General features: G+C 42.3%; 1 protein-coding gene across 1 annotated transcript in view; it reads right to left on the bottom strand.

Annotated features, from left to right (window-relative positions):
* The window catches only part of MICAL3 (microtubule associated monooxygenase, calponin and LIM domain containing 3), a 198,256-nt gene extending 186,599 nt beyond the window's left edge, over positions 1-11,657 (bottom strand). Inside the window, exons 1-2 of the mRNA XM_081820923.1 lie at positions 11,213-11,657; positions 1,622-1,748 (exon numbers count right to left, since the gene is read on the bottom strand). The gene's annotated coding sequence lies outside the window, so the exon portion shown is untranslated. The remainder of the gene's footprint in view (positions 1-1,621; positions 1,749-11,212) is intronic.
* Positions 11,658-12,268: the final 611 nt, after the last annotated feature.

Raw genomic sequence — 12,268 nt, 5'->3', positions numbered from 1 at the left:
ACTTTTTAACTTAAATCAGATTTTGTCAGCTTTCTGTCACTGGCAAAGCAAAAAATGCTGGCTGAAACATTGGCTGTGGATGGAATCTGTGGTCCAAAAAGGAACTCAGTCCAAGCATTCCAAATATCACACCCATTACTACTACTAGTTCAGTTCATCATGACTCCTGGAGGTGTTCACCTTTAAGGTACCTCCAGGGAAATCCCAAGCTATGTGTAGGCTAAAGTCTCCTAGGATGCCTTGGACAGGCTCAGAATCCTCTCTTCTCTATCTATAGGATAAGAGAGTCAAGAGGGAAGAAGAGGATGGTTTGGTACAATTTTGATTCCTGGGCTACATGCATTGTCATATGGACCTATGAAGACATGAGGATATGAAAAGCTTGATGTCCTTGATCTTCTCCTCTTCTATACCAAAGACTGGTTTGAGACAACCCAGTGTTCTGGAGAAAAGGTAAGGAAATTGTGGATTGGGATGCTGAAAGATATCCTTGGTTCTGGGGTTTATCCCTAGGCTAACATTTCATAGTGAGGTTAAAAAAGGTTAGAAATCTTTTAACTAATTAAATCTGTCTAACATTCTCGATTTGCAAGTTTCACCATGCCAGAAAAAGCTTAAATGCAACTTGAAAAAATTGCAAATCTATTTTTGCATCAATTTTCCATAATACAATATCAAAAAATTAAGTGTTTGCCCAACTCATTGGTATGTACATTCTACAGTCAGAAATTCTAAGTATAAGCAAACTAAAGCCAACATAATCTATAGAAGAAATCTCTAATCACCGAAGTTGCTGCAAAATAACATCTATGATTACCACATTGTAATCATCATCAAAATAGAGTTTCCTAGAGTCCTAATGTGAGAAGACTCTTCCCTAATCCAACTCAGACCAAGTTCTCAAAAGTCTCTAGAAACACAGCAAATATTGCTAACAGGATTTTTCTGGACTTATTTCTTCATATGCAGCCACATCTAAGAAAAATTTACCAAAAATCTAAATGTGTATATATATATATATATATATATATATATATATATATATATATATACACACACACATACACAGATATGTATACACACACACGGACATATATATATATATATATCTGTCCTGCAAGACTTTTTTTTGAACACAGGCCTTAGTTTATGTGCCCACTATCAGACAGGACTAAATGTTACATATCTACAGAACTAAAACAAATTCACCCTTGTGATTGGTTCCTTTTGTAAAAGTGAGGAGGAAAAGAAGGTGCCTTTAAAATTCTACCTTCCTCTACTGCTCACATTGCCCTTAAAAATAAAAACATCAGTTACAATATTCCATAAGATAAAGGTCAAGTTCAGTCCAACTGGGTTATATTTGAATATGACTTATTTTACACAGCTCTTTTCAATTTGTGAAAGAGAAAAGAACAGAGAAAAAGGAAGTGAGAAAAGGGGAGATACCATATGATACTGCTCATTTAGGAAGTGAAATAATGATAGAAGATGCCCTGAGAAAGTCTCAGAATGGAACCAACAAACTTGAAACTGCTGGTATACAAACTGGTATTTTTAGATTTAAGAGAACACATCCAAACTGGATCAGCCTTTTACAGAGAAGGAAAAGATGTCAAACCTTCCTTTGTCCAGTGCCTGCTGAAGGCATATACAGGATCCCAAGTCCTCTTTGCTCCCACTTGAGATCATTGAAGTTCTGTATGATTGAAGCCTCTGATTCTTTTTCATTCAGTCATCATGGGTGCCTGTTATGGGCAAAGTACTTGTTGGTGCTGAGAGCATTCTGAGATCAAGTAGACATAGGGTCTGACCTCAAGTTGCTGACAAAAGAGCAGGAAAAGTGAGAGATAGAAAAGGGTCTTGGTGGAAAGTGCTATCTTGTGATACTGCGAAGGTTTCCATCTAAGAGATCAGGGAAAGTCTTAGGGAGGCAGGGTTATTTGAGTGGTCTCTCAAAAGAGAGGAATAGAAAAAGGCATTCCAAGAGGTGAGGCTCCTTTCCCCCTTTTGCCAGCGCCTACATGATGAGAAGAAGCAGAGACACTGCCCCCGCCCCCAGCCTTTGCCAGAGCTTTTCAGAAGCACCTCACTGCCTATGGGGCCGGGAAGGGGGGGGTGCGGTAGATTGGAGGGTTAAAAAGAAAGGAAATTTGAAAGGATAAATATTAACATGTTAACATCTAGGTGAAGAGAGGGATGGGTAGGGTATGAGCTTCTCTTCTTTTTGCTTATTTGTGCTTTTTCATTTTGGGAAAGAATGGACTATGGAACATACTTTTGTAATCAAAAAATAAAAACAATTTAAAAACAACAGCCCCACCACCACCAAAAAAAAGAGAAAAGGAATGAGAAGAGCATCCACATGTTTTTGACTTTACATGGTCTTTGAGTCCTCTGGCCAATTCCATGATCACCCGTCTTCAGTACTGCCAATGTTTCGTCCTGCTTGGAAACCCAGCCTATTTGCAGCATGCAAATAGAGCTGCAGCATGCCTCAGAGAGTATATCATGGCAAAATCATTGGCTTCAGCAAAATATAATCTCTAAGACAGTTTAGGCCCCTTGGGCCAGATAGCCCTAACCTTATCTAGAAGAGAAGTTACTTTCATTTTCTGCAAATCTTGAATTCCTGACAGTGAAAGCCCTAAGGAAGGAGTGGGGACAGAAGATGGCTGAGGGTCACCACTATCGACTTCACCTCCTGCCTGCCTACTGGGAAGCCTCATTAAAAATTTGGGAGGAGGAAAGTGGGTGCAAGCTGAGCTGAGACTAGGTAATGGCAGGTAGTCTGAAAGCTCTATTATATAAGCTTGAGCTTGGCTACTGGTGTGTCACTAACGCGTGCCACACAGTGACACCCTCAGCTCTCACGGCTGCCCGGTAGGACCAGCAGTGGCCAGAGCCTCCCATGCAGCCTCCTCCCGCAGGAGCGCCTTGCCAGCTCACCCCAGGGTACTGGTCAGACAGCATCTTCTACGTGTAGCATAACATAGCACACATACAGAGAACACTGAGGTAGGATTCCGAGATGTACTGTTACACCGCAATTTGCTGATCTGGAACTGCTGTCTTACAGAAAGTGATGTGGGAACACCAGCAGCAAGCATTCACAGAGAGCTGTTCGTTTGTGCCGGGCCTTGGGATGCTCGATGTATCAGTTCGGTGGTGGATATCACCGACTTGTGCCTGCTCAGCACCCAGGCCCTCTCGCCGGGGAACAGCACCTACACCCTCTGTGGGGACCGGCTTTCCCAGCTGCATGCAGGCCTGTGCGCATGTCAGCCAAGGCATCTTGTTCTCCACCTGTGAGGCAGACAGCATCCGGCCCAGCCAAGGCCAGGCTGACTTCTCTTCCTAGAATTTCAGTGTTAAACAGAAAGACACAAGAACTGAAAATAACCTAAGATGATACATCCTGTTGTGAATATCCTGAAGAAGGAAACTGGTTCTCTCTCTACTCTCTAGATCCCCTTAGCTGCCCTGGTCCTCCTCCTTTACAAGATTTGGTAATATACTTTTCATTCAATTATATTAGCTAATTCATCTTCTTCCAATAAATTTTTCCCACTGTTCCCCAAAGTTAGCTCTAAAGTCTATCTCTGTTGTTTGCAACAATAAAAAAACCCCAAAGGTATGAGCTAACCTTCTTAAGAAACTCATTTTGTGTCAATATTATACCTATTTTAATATAAGGTAATTGAACTTCAGAGATGTTAAAAAACTTGCCCAAGGTCACACAGCTAATGAGTGCCACCCATACTCAGAATCTTAACCCATGTCTGTGTGACATGGAGACATAAGAGTGTAGGTTTTGTTATGAGAGCAAAATGAGCTCAAATCCCCACTTTTCTGCATAAAACCCTGGTTATATTAATGTCTCTGAATTGCAACAATTCCCTCTAAATTAGAAAAATGGGAAAAATAATGCTCATTTCACAGAGTTGTTGAGGGTTGATGGAAATAATGTACATGAAAGCAGTGGCCTGGAGTATGTGCTTAACACATACTAATGTTCTTTCCCTAAAAATGAAAATTATTATCTCTATAGAGTTAATTCAACAAGTTGATTCCTTGTTTAGTCCAAAGATTATTGCTTCTGACTTGACTCAAGTACAATCTTTCTTTCCCTCCCTCCTTCCCTTTCACACACACACACACACACACACACACACACACACACACACACACACACACAGAGTTTTGTTTATGGAGGTTTCCCTCATATCTCTATCCTCCACCTGTGTCCTGATGTCCTGTCTGTGGAAGGCTTATCAGAAAATGCAGACACCCTTAGGAAAAAGAGCAGAAGGGGTACATAAATTGCCATGCAATCTAAATTTTCCACCCAACCTGCCTTTGGAAAAGGAAGAGACAAAAATTTTCATTCCCCTTAAGGATGATGGAAATGAGGCGCAGAGACACTAAATGTCTATCTTCAGGTTACACAGCAAACCAAAGTTTAAGGTGGGGATGCAGAAATGATATACTAAGCCATTTGGTCTGAAAATGCTAGAGCCTAGAAGAGAAAGAGCAGGCTTGTTTTCTTTCTTTCTTCCTTTCTTTTTTTAAACATTTTATTTATTTGACAGAGAGAGCGAGAGAGCACAAGCAGGGGGAATAGCAGAGGGAGAGGGAGAAGCAGGCCCCCCCCCAAGCAGAGACCCTAATGCAGGGCTCGATCCCAGGACCCTGGGATCATGACCCAAGCCGAAGGCAGATGCTTAACCATCTGAGCCACCCAGCCGCCCCTTTTTTTTTTTAAGATTTTATTTATTTATTTGAAAGAGAGAGCGCGAAAGCTTGAGCAGGGGGAGGGGCAGAGGGAGAAGCAGACTCCCTGCTTGGAGCCCAATGCTGGACTTGATGTGGGACTCCATCCCAGGACCCCGGGATCACAACCCGAGGCAAAGGCAGACGCTTAACCGACTGAACCACCCAGGCGCCCCGGAAGAGCAGGTTTTCTAAGTTGTTGGTTTTCTTTTTGCCCCCACTCTCCTTCCCACCTCAAATAAAACAGCTTCATCATTTAAACATCTACATTAGGCAAATTTCTAAGAAAATTTCTCCAGAACTCTGTCCGTGCCACACCTTGTCTTTCTCTTCAGAGCTGTAACCTACTTAAAATCAGCTTATAATTCTTTTTAATTTTTTTAAGTAATCTCTACACCCAACGTGGGGCTCGAACTCACAACCCCAAGATCAAGACTTGCATGCTCTACCAACTGAACCAGCCAAACACTCCTTAAAGTGATCTTATAATTATTTTAATGGGGGGGGAGTCCCAAAGATGTGTTCCCTATGCTAGAAAAATTAAAGTCCTCTTACGATATACAGATAAGGAGAAAGTGTTATTTGTACTAAGATTTCTGATGCTTCTTCAGAGATATATTCAGGTTTTTCTAGGATTGAGATTGTGAAAAACAACTAAAAGACCTAATTAGCCAGTTAGTTAACAGATATTTACAAACTGCTTGCTATAAGGAAGGAATTTACCAAAACTGACATTAGCTAATAACAAGAATGAACAAAAATCCATACAGCTTGAACTTATTCAATATAATCATGACTCTCATGATTTCTCTGGTTTCTAGGGCCAAGAAAACAACATTCTACATTGTAATATGATAATCTCTGGGATTTCTTTTCTTCCCCACATTCATTTCTTTCAATCTTGAAGGTATTGAGAGTTCTTTATTATTGACATGGCAATATATAAGAGCAAATGAATTTTTAAAACTTAAAAATCATCTATAATACATCACTTTAGCACAACAACTGCATGTGAGGATTTTTGTCTTCCAGGTACACACAGATTATTTAAAGTTACAAACATGGTATGCTTGCTATTTTATATTTTGTTGTCCATTTAATCATAAATATTTTCCATGTTTCTACTTGTCTCTGGATTTAAGCTTTTGTTATGAATGTAAAATATTCCATTGTGTGATGTACCACAAATTTTTTCACTATTCCTCCAATGTTGGGCATTTCAGCTATTTCTACTTTTTTCTATTATAGGTAACATACTAGAGGATATCTTTCATGCATTTGGAAATTTTTAAATCTTTATTAAAAAACTGTATTGAGAAAAATTCCAGGATACAGTACTTTTAGGACTTTTCCTATATACTATCATCTTGCATTCCCTCCAAATTTTACCAATTTACATTGCAGCCCACAATAAGCAATGCAATTTTATTGTCCCCTCAACAGCATTATGTTATTTTTTTTTAAGATTATTTATTTATTTATTTGAGAGTGAGTGAGCGAGCGAGCGAGAGAGAGAGGGGACATGAGTGGGGAGGAGGAGCAGAGGGAGAGGGAGAAGCAGACTCCCAGCTGAGCTGGGAGCCCAGCGTGGCGCTTAATCCAGGGACTCCAGGATCATGACCTGAGCTGAAGGCAGACCTTTAACTGACTGAGCCATCCAGGTGCCCCAGTTTTTAAAATTTGTTAATCATTAGCAAAAAGTAAAACAGTATCACTGTTTTAAACAGTTAAAATGTTAAAAAAAAAAAAGTTAAAATGTTAAAAAAATTTAAACACTGTTAAAACAGTGTTATAATTTGCACTTCTGATAGCTGTCAAAATAAATACATACCTATGTGTTTGTTTGCTCATTTACTTCCTCAGGTGAGTGAATTTCTTTTTATGGACCCTGAATTTACCCATGGAGTTTTTTTCCCCCCAGTCAGGTTTATGGAGATATAATTTACATATTAAAAATTTATTCTTTTTAGTGTATAGTTCTGGCTTTTAACAAATATATGCCATTATAAAACAGCTCTATTATCCCCAAACTCTCCTTGTTCCCCTTTGTAGTTAACTTCTCCCCCACATCTCCATTTCCTGGCAATTGCTAACCTTATTTTTTTTGTCTTTTCCAGAATGTCATGTAAATGGAATCATACAGTATATAGCTATGCATGGAATTCTAATGTGTTTTTTTTTAACTCCGAAGGGTTTGTTTTGTAGTATTCAAAATACTTTATTAAAGGTTTTGTTCTGGGGCGCCTGGGTGGCTCAGATGGTTAAGCGTCTGCCTTCGGCTCAGGTCATGATCTCAGGGTCCTGGGATCGAGTACCGCATCGGGCTCCCTGCTCCTTGGGAGCCTGCTTCTCCCTCTGCCTCTCTCTCTCTCTGTCTCTCTGTCTCTCATGAATGAATAAATAAAATCTTTAAAAAAAAAGGTTTTGTTCAATCTCAAAAGAGCAGTTCAGTGTAGGAAGAACAGAAGTTGTGACTCTCACTCACTTTCTTGTATTGAAACACCTGGGATAAAAAGGCCTTCTAGAAATAAGCCTTCAAATAGCCCAAGTCAATGCTTAACTCTACTTCTCCCTTTTCAACACCCCATCTCTCTCCTTTTCTGAAATGAATTCTTTGTTTAAAGGACATGAACTTTTTTTTTAAAGATTTTATTTATTTTTCAGCAGAGAGAGAGACAGCAAGAGAGGGAACACAACAAGCAGGGAGAGTGGGAGAGGGAGAAGCAGGCTTCCCGCAGAGCAGGGAGCCCATGCGGGGCTCGATCCCAGGACGCTGGGATCATGACCTGAGCCGAAGGCAGACGCTTAATGACTGAGCCCCCCAGGCGCCCAAAGGACATGAACTTTTAATCTGTATTATATAATGCAAATATTTCCCCCACTCTATTCATTTTTCATGTGTCAGAAATTTTAAATTTGAATTTGAATTAACAGTCCCCCCATGGATTCTTTATTGATTCAAAGTAATCCACAGGTATAAAATGTAGTGAATTCTATTTTTTGTTAGCTTTCCTAGAATTCAACTTTTTAATATTTAATTTTGATTCGACTTTAGTTTTTGCCAGTGTTTGCAATAAGGAAAAGACTTTAAAACTTTCTTGATTGTGACCCACGGTAAGAAATGTATTTTGCATCATGACTCAGTGCACACAAATATATAGAGATAAAACTGAAACACAAGTTTTAAGGAACAAAGCCTCCGCTCACTGCAGAGGACCCACTCTGATATTTTCTATTCTATTTAGTTTTCTTCTTAAAATGCTGGTCATGACCCACCAAACTGATTTCATGACCCATGGATGAGCCTGAAAAAATATAAAATAGGATTTTATTAATGCATCACAATCCTGTTAAGTATTCCCACTCTGAGCTTGGATGACACCTGAAGATGAACGGATATAAATGAAGTAAGTCGGGTCAATTGGACATTTTCTTCCAGGGCCTGTGAAGTAAACTGCCTCTTTTCAGAGACTAGATATTGGTGGTCATGGCGGGGAGGGGCAGAGAGAGATGAGACATGGTTTTGCTCTTGAACAGTGTAACCATCTAGTGGACTGGGAGCCTTCACAGGGTTGGCCTGGCCTGCCCTGTGAGGTGGATCAGCTCTGAGGTGGCCTGTCGGGAGAGGGCCTTTGGGTTTGAGGTAGCAGAAGCCGCTGGGAGCCATCCTTCACGTGGAATTAGAAGAAAGCAGCTCCAGTTCAGCTGAGAGCGCTAAGAGCAGGCAAGGTGAAGCATGCCTATGGCCCGATTTTCCAAGTGAATGCTGGGGAAAGCCTAGGGGAGGCCCATGGCGGGTAAGTGAAGGCACTGTCTCAGGGGGCCTGGTGGGCTCCAGAAGGAGACAAAATAGTGTTGTGTGTGCGGCTATGCACAGACTAGGAAAACAATGACTAAAGGGCAGGGTGGAGGTTGTTACAACTGTCTTGGATTGCTGGGAGAGAGGCACCAGGGAAGGACTTGTCTAGGTCAGAGCCTGAGAATGCAGGAATACGAATAATCCCATGTAGCAGTGTGGGGAAGTTGTGGTCGTTCTGTGGTCAGGAAATACCTCCCGGTTACTCCCTCAGTGGCCCTGGCACATAAGGCTTTTGATCCACATCGGGTAGCCTGTATGATCTTTAAACAGAACCCGAATTCTCTTGCCTTTTTATTTGGTGAATGACTGAGGCTTGCTGAGGGTTTCAGAAGATACAATGCTTTCATACCTGTTCCTCAAGGAGGGCGTACCCATTTCTCTAACCAAAATTAAAGCCCGAGCAAAAGACAGCTGGGACGGGTGAATTTCTTACTCCAGGCTGGTAGATGATACTGAATAATGTATTTAAAAATTCGAACTTCTCATGCCCAGAGTTTTGAGGCCTTACCTCATCGTCTTGAGGACCTTAGGTATTGCTGTATAGTTTCTGCCTCCCACCTGCTTCACAGCACTCATGAATGAATATTCACAAGATAACATTACAGTTTGAGCACTGGAAGAACCTCCCACAAGGTGTGCCCTCCAGTCTGCAAGAGTGCTTGTAGGGACCAGCTTACCCTGGTGCCTGAATTTTCAGGGAACCTAAGATTTAGGATTCCCTTCAAGCTTAGGAGGAGTTCAAGCCATTTGGAAGGGTTTTCAGCCTGAGAAGGATAACACTTTATAATTCTTAGGTGATCTTATCGTTGCTTGTCCCTTCTTTAGAGTGACCACTGCATTCTTAACCCCTCCTCTTTTTCTACGTCCATTCTCCTTGCAGTGGATGGAAGATTTACACATGTGACCCTGGTTAGTACCAACAGACGTTTATAAATCTACAGGGAGCCCTGGCTTTCACCCTACAGACTTGTAAAGGCACATGTCTCTTTTCCCCCTTGCCCTGGAATATAAATCAGAACATCTCATTTAGGGGCGCCTGGGTGGCTCAGTCGTTAGGCATCTGCCTTCAGCTCAGGTCATGATCCCAGAGTCCTGGGATCGAGCCCCACGTTGGGCTCCCTGCTCAGCAGGAAGCCTGCTTCTCCCTCTCCCACTCGCCCTGCTTGTGTTCCCTCTCTCTCTGTCGATGAATAAATAAAATCTAAAAAAAAAAAAATCTCATTTAGTGAGAGAACCTATTTTGAGAGAGATGCTTGCTCCCTCCCTCCTCTGAAACATCACCTTCATCCTGAGCCTCTGAGCAGCTGGATCCCTGCCATCTGTCTTAGCTAGTAGCTTCTAGGCATTCACAACAGTTATTTACCTTGCCTTACAGCAGTAGCTTATTTGAGAGGCTTAGTTTAATTATCAAGCTCAACTGGAAAAATGTCATCCTAATATCGACTGGAATGGTGGATTGCAAACTTAGTTCATTAGGATCACCTGGGAGCCTTTAAAAAACACACTGCTTAGGCTGTGTCCCAGACCAATTAAGTCAGAGTCTCTGGGGATGGGACCCAGGCATCAGTATTTTTTAAAAGTTCCCCAGGTGTTCCAACATGCAGCCAGGGCTGAGAACCACTGAATAGTACTGCAGAGACCCAACAGTTCAGCCTTCTGTTTATCTTTTAACAAGATTTCACCTTTCCCTTGAAAGGAATCTTAATAACAATGAAAATTCTAAGTAGTTGATCACAGTGCAAGACCAATAAGAAAGCTTTTTTTGGAGGTGGGGGGGTGTTGGAGAGGAATGAGAAGGATTGTCTGGCAAGGAAAGGACTTAGTAGAAAGTATTTTGCCATGGAATCGTAATCATTCGATTCTAAAACAAGATGCAGTCCCCTAGAAGCCATCTGGCGCTTCCCTTTGCTTCCAGGAAGGAATGAACTTGACCATCCTTTTGTTAAAAATCTCCAAGAGAAGGAGTGTGCTGCATCCCCCGCAGCTTCCCAGTACATGCGTGTGTGTGCGCCTATTTCGCCTTTGGGCTGTGCAGGCAAGCGCTAGCGCCCTCTACTGGAATGAAGTGGATTTCTCTCCTCGAGTAACAATTGATTCTTCTGGCTGAGGTAATGGATTCATTTCCTTGAGCTCACCAGAAAGGACGCGGCTTCGACAAGGACTTCCTGGCATTCCTCTGACATCTGGCATGCCACTGGTTTGCCTGGGGACCTTATTTCTTTGATTGTAGGATAGGAACGCAAAGCAAATGAGATGAAGGTGCTGGGAAACTGAGCCCTAATGCTTCTCTGATAGGCTTTGGAGTGTTTATTTGTGATGCTTGGTATCCGCACCAGTGGGGTGTTGTGTGGTAATGGAGACACAGACTGGAGTGTAACTCCCACTGGTTAAGGGAGTAGTGCATTTAAAGAGAGCAGAAATAATAATTCCAAGAAATCCAAAGATGTCCGAAGGGAAAATACTTCCCAAACACAAGCAATTTAAAGATGTGATTTTTTTTTTTTTTAAGGCAGTAATCAAGACATATAACCTTGTCATTTGGGAGATTTTCCCCCCAAAGGAAGACTTGATGGTACTCACCGATTAGGGCTTCAAAGGGCATCTCCTCAATACAGAATAAGTGCTGGCTCTCCATGGTCCTCAGCATGCAGGTGCGGCTGCTCTGGCTGCACACATCTTTAGTGCTGCACACTCCCCCTTCCCGCTGGACCCCCACCGAAGGCTAGCATGGGGAGGCTCCACGGTACATCCGTTTCTCCCCCTTGTCCCTTCTCTGCAATTCTCTCCCGGGGTCCAGGGATTCACAGTCGAGGCAACAAGGAAGGAATGAGATCCTGGGTGTCTGCCTCTCGCTTCTTGTCCTCACTGCTGCATCTCAGCTGGGGTTGGAGAAGTCAGTGCAGCAGAGCTGGATGCTGGCTCGTCACGGTTGCTATGGTGACCAGGAGCAGGCGACTTGACAGTGGCTGGGGAAGGCAGTAGAGAAAAGGTAACAGATGAGTGATGACGTCATAGACTCTCCTGGGATCTGTTGACCACAAGAGAGCTAAGAGAAGTGGAGTTCCTGAATGGTACTATCCAGAATGTCTGTTTTTTAGCTTCAAACCAAAACCAAAACCAAACCCTCCTTTCTCCTTCGGGATTCTTCCCCCATCCCCCGCTGCCCATCCTTATCTCAACACACACACACTAGCATTTTAAGGCTTGGGAATTCCAGCGGTGTTTTAAGGCCCCTAGCCCTAGGGAATCCTGCTAAATGGAGATTAGTGCATGACTCCCTAGGGGAAGGGTGCAGTTGCAAGAGCCCTGTTAAGGGCTCAGGACCTACACCCTTCTCCTTACTCTGAGAAGGGCTCCTGCTGCTGGAGTTTAAATAATCTTATTTCACACTTCCAAACAACGTCCCCTGGATTGTCATGGCCCATGGAACTTGAAAGAAACCTGCCAAGCACTAAAAGATGGAAGACAGGATAGATTTGAATAAATTCCTATCAGCATTTGCTTATTACAATTATAGCATTATAATCAGAGCAGAAAGAAGCATTGGAGATTATTTTGTCTTCAAGGATCATTGGCTTCAGTATGATAACCATCTCAACTATGTAGTCAAAAGCTGATTGACTCCAGGCAGCACTC

The sequence above is a fragment of the Leptonychotes weddellii genome, chromosome 5, assembly GCF_054177405.1.
Source record: "Leptonychotes weddellii isolate Sample4059 chromosome 5, ASM5417740v2, whole genome shotgun sequence".
In the NCBI taxonomy this organism is placed as follows: Eukaryota; Metazoa; Chordata; class Mammalia; order Carnivora; family Phocidae; genus Leptonychotes; species Leptonychotes weddellii.
The sequence above is the reverse complement of the archived record's forward strand: the minus strand, read 5'-3'. Positions and strand labels throughout refer to the sequence as shown.